The sequence below is a fragment of the Diceros bicornis genome, chromosome 26, assembly GCF_020826845.1.
Source record: "Diceros bicornis minor isolate mBicDic1 chromosome 26, mDicBic1.mat.cur, whole genome shotgun sequence".
NCBI classification, from domain to species: Eukaryota; Metazoa; Chordata; class Mammalia; order Perissodactyla; family Rhinocerotidae; genus Diceros; species Diceros bicornis.
In genome coordinates, this window is record NC_080765.1 from 6,384,697 (window position 1) to 6,397,786 (window position 13,090).

Genomic DNA, 13,090 nt, shown 5'->3' on the forward strand with positions numbered 1-13,090 from the left:
TTCAGAAATGTCGGATGAGATGAGATGAAAACATTAGATCAAAATTAATAATGTAATAACATATGCCTCAGTTAAGTGTTAAAAATTATATGCTCCAAAAAAAGGGAGAATTAAACCATGAATATACTATCTAAGCAACAGGCAAAGTCACACTGGGTTAACTCTTATCTATCTCAATATATCAAATGGGAGTTCTGAAAAAGGCCCACCCAACCAGTGATTGTGATTGTCAAAAGCATTCAGTCACTGACTCTCACTGATTCAATTCTATAGATTCCCGCTAATATGCATGAAGGCATCAGATAATATTCCTGTAAGAGAGGTTTATTGACTTGCTCAGTATAATACTTCATAGAAGATTCAAAATGTGATATAAATGTCACTACTACAATTAGGACAATAATTCTTGTTATTAAAGTTTCTTGACAAAATCATTGAGAAAGTTTTATTCTTGATCAGAGATCAGGAAGAGTAGATGGTACTTACTAGGGGTGGGTGGAGATCATCCTGTGAGAACCAGAAAAGCTGAGTCCACATATCAGGCACTTACAAGGCGCCTCCTTTGTATTGAACAACATATAATACTCAACACAGACACTGAGAAGGTGCAATGAATGTAAGAATCCTCAGGCATCCATCAAGGGCAGCAGGTTAAGCCCATCTTCATTCTGGGTTTTATTCACAAAGTAAACTGAGGTCTCTGGTGTTCTGGGATACAGCTTCCTTGAACAACAAAACGGAAGTCCTTAGGGAGAGTAGGGCTCCACTCACGGTCCCATCTCTGGACTCAACCTTTAGAACAATGGGTTTGTGTGGTTGAAGAAGTCCTTGAGTATTTAATTTCAGGGAGATCTGCAACAGTTAAACAAGCATATGAGAACTGACTGATAAGCTCCCCGACAACAGAAGCAAAGTGGACAAGACACATTAAGGGCAATAATGCTTTAAAAACATATAAACTACTTTTAATATCATATATCTTTGATTGTTTACACTTAATCTGTAAACTCTGTCAAAACGGATAGTGAAAGCTTTCATCCATCCATTCATTCAACAACATATCTATGCAGCACCATTTTGGACCAGGCCAGAGACAAAATTGTCTTGGTTTGTGTTCCCTTTTGATTTCAATTTTAAGTAAAAAGAATGAACTATTAAAATTTAAACCACATTCTTAGGCATTATAGCAAACTATTTTGAAAAGCCATATAGAATTAATTTTGTGTATGTTGGAACATGCAAGGTAATCCTGAGTGGGTATTACACATTTTAATTGCATGAACCATCCTCAACTTCTCGAGAGTCCAGTCACCTCTCCTGGTGGAACTCATCTAGTTTCATGATGGGGAAATGTCTTTGTGAAGCATGATGGGGAAATGTCTTTTCTAACACCTCTTGGATCCCCTGTGTAGTGCAAATGGAGAACTTCTGACCTACAGTGTTTAGACTGATAGTTTTAGCTCCATTCTCACCCAGTCACTCCTTCAGTGTAGGGAGACCACCAGCAGGTTCATCTTTGGGACTCAGTTGACTGAAAGGCAAGTAAATTGTCATGGAGGGTGAGAAGTGCTACCCTGTGAATGACTGGGAGCTTCCATGGAGTATCTGCCCATCCCAGGTATAGGAGAGACCTGCTGTCTCTCAGAGCTGAGGCCCCTGTTTGTACACACATACACGACTGCCACATAATTGCCCTAAAGCGAAAAATGTGACGGAAACCATCTCTATCCTCCTCTCCCCTGAAGAGAGCCTATGTAAAGGGAGGAGCTGCATATTAAATGCATGTGTCCTAGAAATAAGCCTTATTATAGAGCCTTGTTTGATATGAATCAATGGCAACCGTTCTTTGTGTTCATCAGAGGAGAGATTCCAGATCTTTCTATAACTGTAAAACCTTGTTATTTTATAATTTCAAATGGCATACATATGTTTTCTGTGCAGACACACACACGCACAACATGCATATACACAAATATCATTAAATTTTTAAAGTTAAAATTATTCAAACTTTGATCCAAGAGCTCTAAATCAACTTTGAATCACTCCTTAAGCATTTACTGGATGATTGCAAGGCACCAGCTGGATTTAAAGACATTCTTAGGTACAAAGAAAACATAGAGTGTGAAACTGGATGGTTTAATGACAAAGTATTAACTTAGGTGGTACAATCAATGATCCCAGCCTGCAGAAACCAATAACAGAGCACAGGAGAGAATGGGTTCTGGATTGCATGGGGAAAGCTCCATTGAGTGGCTTGGGGATTGAAGGAGGACATGAAGGATGAGAACAAAATGTGGAGCAGAGCAGGAACAACATTCATAAAGTTATTACTAGGCTGTACAAGGAGCCCAGCCTGACTGGAGCAGGGCTCCTGGAAGGTGAGGTCAAACAGCCAGGATGGCCGTGGAGTGTGGGAGTCCTTCACATCTGGCAGAAATGCTTAAATCAGTGATTCTCAACCTGAGCTACACATGAGATACAACATGGGTGGTTTTAAGTCCCAGTCTTGTGAATTATTTTAGAATTTCTGAGATGACCTGGTTATCAGGATTTTTTAAAGCTGCCCGTTGATTTCATTATATAGACAGTGGTTGAGAACTGCTGTCACAAAGCTTCTGTAAGTTCTGGTGGAGAAGAGTATCATTCAAAAGTCATTTCCTGGTGGTCGTTACATTTCATGGCTGTGAACAACACTTCCTCCTTCTTCCAGGGGACTTGAAACCAAATTTAAAACTTTGCTCAAGTACAAAGGACTGCTCATATTCATGCCATGCTAATTGAATTTACTCTAGACCACCTTTATAATGCCACAGACTTATCCATCAAGAGCTGTAGGGCCCTAAGGTCATAGATGGCTCCAAATAGATTCTCTGGCCTACAGAATAAATTCTTCTTTGAATAGAACACATTCTTTTATATATAGAGAGAGATCCACTAGTTCAAAAAAACTCCTATTAAAGCATTATTTGTGCAGAACGTTAACTGTCTGACCTCTGTTTCTTTACAAGGTTTGAAGGAGAAGTTCTGCAGTATTCTGATGACAGCAAGTTTCATGTTCATGATAGCAAACCTCATGCCAATGCAGTTGTGAGGTTCAGTTCCTAAGGGTGGGTATAGATAAGGATTTATGCTGCCCTTGTTCTTCTTACTGAACCTGGTTCCATAATAGTAGATGAAAACAAGTTGATGAAACATAAAGAAGACAAGAGCTAGGAGGGTGATGTCAGCCTTATAGTGGAGTGAGTTGTTCCCTTTGTCTCTCTCCGTGAGTTTACAACCAATCAGACACACATCAAACAACAGAGCGTCCCTACACAGCACAAAAGGACACATAAGAAATCCATACATCTGTAAGTCTGAAGATGGGTGGAATGAAACCCCCGGAGGCAGTGGAATGAGGGAAGCAACACCCTCCACCTGCCCCGGCAGCAGCAAACCAGGGTTTGGATCCTCATGCTGGTGCACATGCATGCAGAGAGTCACTGAAAGCAGAGTAGAAACAGCAGGCACCATGATCCACATGACTATGAACAGAGCAGAAACAGTGGGCACAGTGGGAGCAGAGGGAGGGGACACCACAGCTCATACTACTGCAAGCAGACAAGGCAGGAGCAAAAACAATAAGCATCCCTTCCTGTCTCCCAGCAGACCCAGTTCGTGTGGCCCCCTCCCTCTCTCCCATCAGTGGCCAGGTCTTTCCAATAGTGAGGATAGTATAAAAACTCGGATTTTCCCATCTGCAGTGGGTACCTTGTCCTGAGTTTTCAAAACACAATAGCTACCACCAAAGACCAGAGGCTGCATGAACAAGCAGCAACAACAACCACTCCCAGCTTAACCCCTGCTCCCTCACAGTGATGACAGCTGGAACATGTGAACAGAGGCTTCAGGACCCATAGCAGAACCAGTGACCAGCCCCCAGTAGCAGCAAGCCCAACACCAGCTCCACCAGCAGCAGGGACTACATACAAGTCCCCAGATCCCCGGTCCCCCAGCAGTGACAGTGATCCCTGTGAACCCACCAACCCTGACACTGATGCAACCAGAAATGTCAGACAACTCAGGAGTAGTAGTGCAGGTGGCACACAGGGCAGTGGCATCTGAGCCCATGGTGAGCCAGTGGAGGAACATGAGACTCAGACAACCCTGGAAGCAGCAGAAGTTCTTGCAGCCTGGTGGCCTGGGTGGTGACACCTGAGATGGCAGTGACATCATAAGCAGAAAGGCACCAGCAACTTCAGTGTCAGAAACGACACAAGGAGGGCACTGACAATGCCTCTAGCAGAGGCAGTGGATGGAGGAAAGTGCAGGTTCCCAAACACAACCAGAATCAGCTTGGAACCATAGTAACCAAAGACTTACCCAAATAAGAAATGATGTTACTACCACAAATGCACTGGCAGAGGATCAATTCATCAAACACCATGAAGAACTACAGTAACATGGCACAACAGAAAGAATGACAACTCTCCAGAAAACAATCTTAAAGTCACAGAAGATTACCGTATAACTGACAGAGAATTCAAAGGGCTGTCATAAAGAAACTATGAGTTACAAGAAAACTCAGAAAGACAGTTCAATAAGCTCAGGAATAAAATTAGTGAACAGAAGGAGTACTTCACCACAAAGATGGAAACTCAAAAAACATAAAACAAAGCAGAAATTCTGGAGATGTGGAACACAGTTAAAGAATTGAAAAAAAATAATGTAGAAAACATTAAAAATAGAGCAGACCATATGGAGGAGAGAATTAGTGAGCTTGAAGATAGATATCAAGAAATGATTCAGGTAGAGGAGGAGAGAGAACTAACAATTTTTTTAATGAAAAATTCATTGAGAAATATCTGACTCAATTAGGAAAATTAACATAAGGATAATAGGTATCCCAGAGCAATAAGAGTGGGAGAAAAGCGCAGAGAGCTTATTCAAAGAAATAACAGCTGAGAACTTCCCAAACCTGGGGAATGAACTGGACATGCAAGTACATGAACTTAATAGAACTCTTAATTCCATCAATCCAAAGAGACCTTCTCCAAGGCAAATAATATTGAAACTGTTAAAAGCCAATGACAAATAAAAAAGCATTAAGGGCAGCAAGAGAGAAAAAAATAACTTACACAGGAACCCCCATTAAGTTTTCAGTACATTTCTCAGCGGAAACCCTACAGGCTAGGAGAGAATGGAATAATATATTCAAAATACTGAAAGACAAAAACTATCCGCCAAGAATACTATATCCAGCAAAATTATCCTTCAGATATGATGAAGAATAAAAGCTTTCCAAGACATACAAAAGCTGAGGGAGTTCATTGCCACTAGATCTGCCTCACAAGAAATGTTGAGAGGAGCTCTCCAACCTGAAACACAAAGGCAAAAGTTTACAAGGCTCTGAGCAACGTGATAAATAGAAGAATCAGAAAATTGCAACTCTATATCAGAATAGGTTAGTAAACACTTAATTATAACTTAAAGCCTAAAGGGAAAGAAAGCATCAAAAATAACAATAACCACTTCAATTTGATCACAAACTGACAAAGCAAAAAAGAATAATTTGTGACAATAATAACACAGAAGAGGAAGAGGAAAAGAACAACACCTACATAGGCTAATGGAGATAAGAGGCTATCAGAAAAAGGACGACCTAATCTAGGAGATGTTTCACACAAAACTCATGATAACCACAAAAGAAAAAATCAGAGCAGAGTCACAAATCATAAATGAAGAAAAAAATGAGAAAAACATCACAGAAAACCACCAAACTGAAATGGCAGACAGAAATACAAGGGAAAAGAAACAATGAAAATATAGAACAAGCAGAAAACAAAAGATAAAATGGCAGTATTAAGCCCTCATATATCAATAATCACTCTAAGTATAAATGGATTGAATTCACCAATCAAAAGTTACAGAGTGGCTGGATGGGTTCAAAACCAAGACCCAACAATATGCTTCCTCCAGGAAACACATCTCAGCTCTAAAGACAAACATAGGCTCACAGTGAAGGGATGGAAGATAATACTCCAAGCAAATGACAACCAAAAAAAATCAGGTGTAGCTATACTTATATCAGATAACATGCACTTCAAGGGAAACAAGATAATAAGAGACAAAGATGGATATTACATAATGATAAATGGGACAAGTCATCAAAAAGACATACTATTTATTAATACATATGCACCTAAGATAGGAGCACCAAAGTATATAAAGCAATTATTAACAGACCTAAAGGGAGAAGTTAACAGCAACACAATATTAGTGGGGACTTTAATACCCCACTTACTTCAATGGGTAGATCATCCAAGGACAACATGGACCAGTGGACTTCACTGAAAACTCGACCAGATGGACTTAATAGACATACATAGAATATTCCATCCAAAAACATCAGAATACACATTCTTCTCATAGAAGAGTGCACATTGAACATTCTCAAAGATAAACCATATCTTGGGAAAAAATGCAAGCCTCAATGAATTCAAGAAGATTGAAATCATATCAAGCATCTTTTCCAACCACAATACTATGAAACTGGAAATCAACTACAAGAAAAAACCTGGGAAAGTCACAAATATGTGGAGACTAAACAACATACTACTGAACAACTATTTGATCAATGGAGAAATCAAAAATTACCTGAAGACAAATGAAAACGAAAAAACAACATACGAAAAATCATGAGATGCAGCAAAGGTGGTACTAAGAGAGAAGTTTTAGTAATACATGCTTACCTGAAGAAACAAGAAAAATCTCAAATAAACAATCTTATACTATACCTAAAAGAACTAAAACAAGAACAAACAAAGCCCAAAGTCAGTAGAAGGAAGGAAATAATAAAAATCAGAACAGAAATAAATGAAGTAGAGATTAATAAAATAGAAAGTATCAATAAACAAAGAGCTGGTTCTTTGAGAAGATGAACAAAATGACAAATCCTTAGCCAAAGTCACTAAGAAAAAAAGAGAGAAGATGCAAATAAATAAAATTAGAAATGAAGGAAGAAAAATTGCAATGGACACCATAGAAATACAAAGGATTGTAAGAGAATACTATGAAAATCTATACACCTATAAATTGGATAACCTACAAGAAATGAATAAATTCTTAGAATCATACAACCTCCCAAAACTGAATCAAGATGAAATAGAGAATCTGAATAGATCAGTTACAAGTAAAGAGATTGAAACAGTAATCAAAAACCTCCTGAAAAACAAAAGTCCTGGACCAGATGGCTTCTCTGGTGAATTCCACCCAACATTCAAATAATGTTTAATTTAATACTTGTCCTCTCAAACTGTTTCAAAAATTGAGGAGTATGGGACTCATCCTAACTAATTTTATGAGGCCAACATTACCCTGATACCAAAACCAGACAAGGACAACACAAAAAAAAAGGGAAAATTACAGGCCAGTATTGCTGATGAACATAGATGCAAAAACCCTTAAAAAATACTAGCAAATTGAATATCACAATACATTAAAAAAAATTATACACCATAATCAAGGGGGATTTATTCCAGGGATGCAGGGATGGTTCAACATCCACAAATCAATCAATGTGATACACCACATTAACAAAATGAAGAATAAAAACCATATGATCTTCTGAATAGATGCAGAGAAAGCATTTGACAAAATCCAACATCAATTTATGATAAAAACTCTCAATAAAATAGGTATAGAAGGAGAGTACCTCAACATAATAAAGGCTATATATGACAAACCCACAGCCAACATCATAGTTAATGTTAAAAAATTGAAAGCTCTTCCTCTGAGAACAGGAACAAGACAAGGATGCTCACTCGCAACACTCTTATTCAACGTAGTACTGGTAGTTTTAGCCAGATCAATGAGGCAAAAAAATAGAAATAAAAGGGATCCAAATTGGAAAGGAAGAAGTAAACCTGTCACTATTTGAAGATCACAAGATTCTATATATAGAAAACCTTAAAGAATCCACCCAAAAACTGTGAGGAATAATCAGCAAATACAGCAAAGTTGAAAAGAACAAAATCAACATACAAAAATCAGTTACATTTCTATACACTAATAACAAACTAGCAGAAAGAGAAATCAAGAATGCAATACCAGTGACGTCAGCATCATGGCGGAGTGAGCTTTCCCGTGAATTCTTCCCCCAAAAAATACAACAAAAGTAACAGCCACAGACAAACAACGGAATCCCAGACAGTCAAAAGCTGGAGCGGAGGGATCCACACTGCCGCACATCTGAAAGCGGAACGTGCTGGGCCCCCGGAGGAAGTGGGGAGAGGTAAGGAGAACTCCGCTCCCTCCCCATCAGATCAGCGATCCGGTCCGCGCGGCTCCCAGAGAGGGGGGAGGGGCGGCCCTCGGCGGGAAACTGCAGCTCTTCGGGCGCTCTCAACCAGTGGGAAACTCCCGCACAGAGGGCTCAGAGGAGCCACAGGGCTACCATCAACATCTGAGCAACCCAGAGAGCGGATAAAGAGGGGCAAACGAGAAGCCTCCCACGTCAGGGACCCAGAGGGCAAAAGAGAGAGCTCCCCCCTCCCCACAACCCGGAGTCTGCAGCTCAACCAGATCTAGCGGTCCGAGGCAGACCTGAATAAATTGGACTGGACCCGTGGATCGCAGTGGGGAAAAGAAACAAAACAAAACAAAACAAAACTGCGGATCGCAGCAGAAAAACTGGGGCAGAGCGCAGGGGGCTTAGACTACACAGCCCTTCACCACCACACAGTGGCGGCAGGTGGAAAGTGCAACCAGAGACTTCCAGGATGAGGAAAACCAAAACCAACACAGGAACCACAATGCAAAAATATATGAAATCACCAGACCAGAAACAAAATGACAAGCAACCAGAAATCAACCCCGAAGACACAGAAATCCATAAACTAAATGACAGAGATTTCAAAATAGCTATCATAAAAACACTCAACGAAATACGAGACAACACAGACAAACAATTCAATGAGATTAGGAGTTTCTTCACAAAAGAGATTGAAATCATAAAGAAAAACCTATCAGGGCTGATGGAGATGAAGAACACAATGGAGGAGATAAAGGAGAATCTGGAATCTTTAAAGAACAGAGCTGACAATATGGAGGAAAGAATTAGTACTTTAGAGGATAGGAATACAGATATACTCCAGATGGAAGAAGAGAGAGAACTAAGACTAAAAAGAAATGAAGAAAGACTCCGAGAAATATCGGACTCTATTAGAAAATGTAACATAAGAATTATAGGTATTCCTGAGGGAGAGGAGAGGGAAAGAGGAACAGAGAGCCTATTCAAGGAAATAATAGCTGAAAATTTCCCAAATCTGGGGAAGGAGCAGGAAATACCAGTAAGCGAAGCCAACAGGACTCCTATATATATTAACAGACAAAGGCCTTCACCACGACACCTAGTGGTAAGGCTAGCCAGGGTCAACGACAAAGAAACAATATTAAGGGCAGCTAGACAAAAACAAAAAATAACGTACAAAGGAACTCCCATCAGGCTCTCAGCGGATTTCTCAACAGAAACTTTTCAGGCTAGAAGAGACTGGAATGATATATTCAAAATACTAAAAGACAAAAACTTTCAGCCAAGAATACTCTATCCAGCAAAAATATCCTTCAAATATGATGGAGAAATAGTAACTCTCCCAGATAAACAAAAGCTAAGGGAGTTCATGGCCACGAGACCGCCACTACAAGAAATACTCAAGAAGGCCCTCAGGCCCGAAAACAAGAAGAGAAAGGGAACACAAAGCTTGGAGTAAGGAGAAAAGTAGGCAGACAAAATCAGAGAAATAGTAGATCTTTACCGGAATAGGTTAGCAACCACTTAAATACTAAACTCAAAGATCAAAGGAAGAAATTCACCAAAAATAAATTTAACCTCATCACTGTAAACACACAGCCACAACACAAGATAGAATAAGGTATAACAAGAGCAACTTAGAAGGGGAAGAGGAAAGTGACTGAATTGACTTAGTATAAGGAAATAGGAGGCTATCAGATAATGGACTATCTCATACAGAAGATTTTTTGCCCAAACCTCAAGGTAACCACTAAACAAATAATCAAATTAAAACCACATATGATAAACAAAGAGAAAACTAGAAGAATCATAAGACAGAACAACCAAACTGAATTGGCAGTCCAAAACAAATGGGACAAGAAACAAAGGAAATGCAAAAGAACCAGAAAATAAGTGACAAAACAGCAACATTCAACCCTCATATTTCAATAATTACCCTAAATGTAAATGGATTGAACTCTCCAATCAAAAGATACAGAGTGGCAGGATGGATTAAAAAGCAAGACCCAACAATATGCTGCCTTCAGGAAACACATCTTAGCACTAAAGACAAGCACAGGCTCAGAGTGAAAGGATGGAAGACAATACTCCAAGCTAATGGCAAACAAAAGAAAGCAGGTGTTGCCATACTCATATCAGACAAAGTAGACTTCAAGATAAAACAGGTTAAGAAAGACAAAGAAGGGAAATATATAATGATAAAAGGGACACTCCATCAAGAAGACATATCACTTATAAATATATATGCACCCAACATAGGAGCACCAATGTACATAAAACAACTATTAACAAACCTAAAAGGAGAAATCAACAACAACACAATAATAGTAGGGGATCTTAACACCCCACTTACAGCAATGGATAGATCATCCAGACAAAAAGTTAATAAAGAAATATTAGACTTAAATGAAAAACTGGACGAGATGGACCTAGTAGACATATACAGAGCACTCCACCCAAAAACAGCTGACTACACATTCTTCTCAAGCGCGCATGGAACATTCTCTAGGATAGACCATATGTTGGGAAACAAAGCAAGCCTCAATAAATTTAAGAGGATTGAAATCATAACAAGCATCTTTTCAGACCATAAGGCTATGAAACTGGAAATGAACCAGGAAAAAAAAACTGGGAAAGTGACAAAAATGTGGAGATTAAACAACATGCTACTGAACAACCAATGGATCATTGATGAAATTAAAGGAGAAATCAAAAACTATCTGGAAACAAACGAAAATGATAACATGCCATATCAAACCATATGGGATGCAGCAAAAGCAGTCCTGAGAGGGAAACTCATAGCGATACAAGCCCACCTTAACAAACAAGAAAAAGCCCTAATAGGCAACCTTAAATTACACCTAACAGAACTAGAAAAAGAAGAACAAACAAAGCCCAAAGCCAGCAGAAGGAGAGAAATAATAAAAATCAGAGCAGAAATAAATGATATTGAGACCAAAAAAACAGTAGAAAGGATTAATGAAACAAAGAGTTGGTTCTTTGAGAAGATAAACAAAATAGACAAACCCTTAGCCAGGCTAACTAAGAAAAAAAGAGAAAAGGCTCAAGTAAATAAAATTAGAAATGAAAGAGGAGAAATTACAACGGATACCATGGAAATACAGAGGATTATAAGAGAATACTATGAGAAATTATATGCCAACAAATCGGACAATCTAGAAGAAATGGATAAATTCTTAGACTTATACAACCTCCCAAAATTGAACCAAGAAGAAATGGAGAATCTGAATAGACCAATCACAAGTAAAGAGATTGAAATAGTAATCAAAAACCTCCCAAAAAATAAAAGTCCAGGACCAGATGGCTTCTCCAGTGAATTTTACCAAACATTCAAAGAAGATTTAATACCCATCCTCCTCAAACTATTCCAAAAAATAGAGGAAGATGGAACACTTCCTGAATCATTCTACGAGGCCAACATCACCCTGATACCGAAACCAGACAAAGACAATACAAAGAAAGAAAATTACAGGCCAATATCGCTGATGAACATTGATGCAAAAATCCTCAACAAAATATTGGCAAACCGAATACAACAATATATTAAAAAGATCATACACCATGATCAAGTGGGATTTATACCAGAGATGCAGGGATGGTTCAACATCCGCAAATCAATCAACGTGATACATCACATCAACAAAACAAAGAATAAAAACCACATGATCATCTCAATAGACGCAGAGAAGGCATTTGACAAGATACAACATCCATTTATGATAAAAACTCTCAATAAATTGGGAATAGAAGGAAAGTACCTCAACATAATAAAGGCCATATATGACAAACCCACAGCTAACATCATACTCAACGGGGAAAGACTGAAAGCCATTCCTCTGAGAACAGGAACAAGGCAGGGCTGCCCACTCTCTCCACTCCTGTTCAACATAGTACTGGAGGTTTTGGCCAGAGCAATTAGGCAAGAAAAAGGAATAAAAGGAATCCAAATAGGTAACGAAGAAGTGAAACTCTCACTATTTGCAGATGACATGATTGTATATATAGAAAACCCTAAAGAATCTGTTGGAAAACTGTTAGAAACAATCAACAACTACAGCAAAGTTGCAGGGTACAAAATCAATCTACAAAAATCAGTTGCATTTCTATATGCTAATAATGAACTAACAGAAAGAGAGCTCAAAAAGATAATACCATTTACAATTGCATCAAAAAGAATAAAATACCTAGGAATAAATCTTACCAAGGAGGTGAAGGACCTATACAATGAGAACTACAAGACATTATTGAGGGAAATCAACGATGACATAAAGAAATGGAAAGATATCCCATGCACGTGGATTGGAAGAATAAACATAGTTAAAATGTCTATATTACCTAAAGCAATCTACAGATTCAATGCAATCCCAATCAGAATCCCAATGACATTCTTCACAGAAATAGAAAAAAGAATACTAAAATTTATATGGGGCAACAAAAGACCCCGAATAGCTAAAGAAATCCTAAAGAAAAAGAACAAAGCAGGAGGCATCACAATTCCTGACTTCAAAACATACTACAAAGCAATAGTAATCAAAACAGCATGGTACTGGTACAAAAACAGACACACAGATCAATGGAACAGAATTGAAAGCCCAGAAATAAAACCACACATATACGGACAGCTAATTTTCGACAAAGGTGCTAAGGACATGCAATGGAGAAAGGAAAGTCTCTTCAATAAATGGTGTTGGGAAAACTGGACATCCACATGCAAAAGAATGAAAGTGGACCATGTGCTATCGCCATACACAAAAATTAACTCAAAATGGATCAAAGACC

At 38.7% G+C, this 13,090-nt stretch overlaps 1 pseudogene; it reads right to left on the reverse strand.

The window, feature by feature from the left end:
- Window positions 1-675: 675 nt before the first annotated feature.
- The window catches only part of LOC131422901 (cytochrome P450 3A12-like), a 39,816-nt pseudogene continuing 27,401 nt past the window's right edge, over window positions 676-13,090 (reverse strand).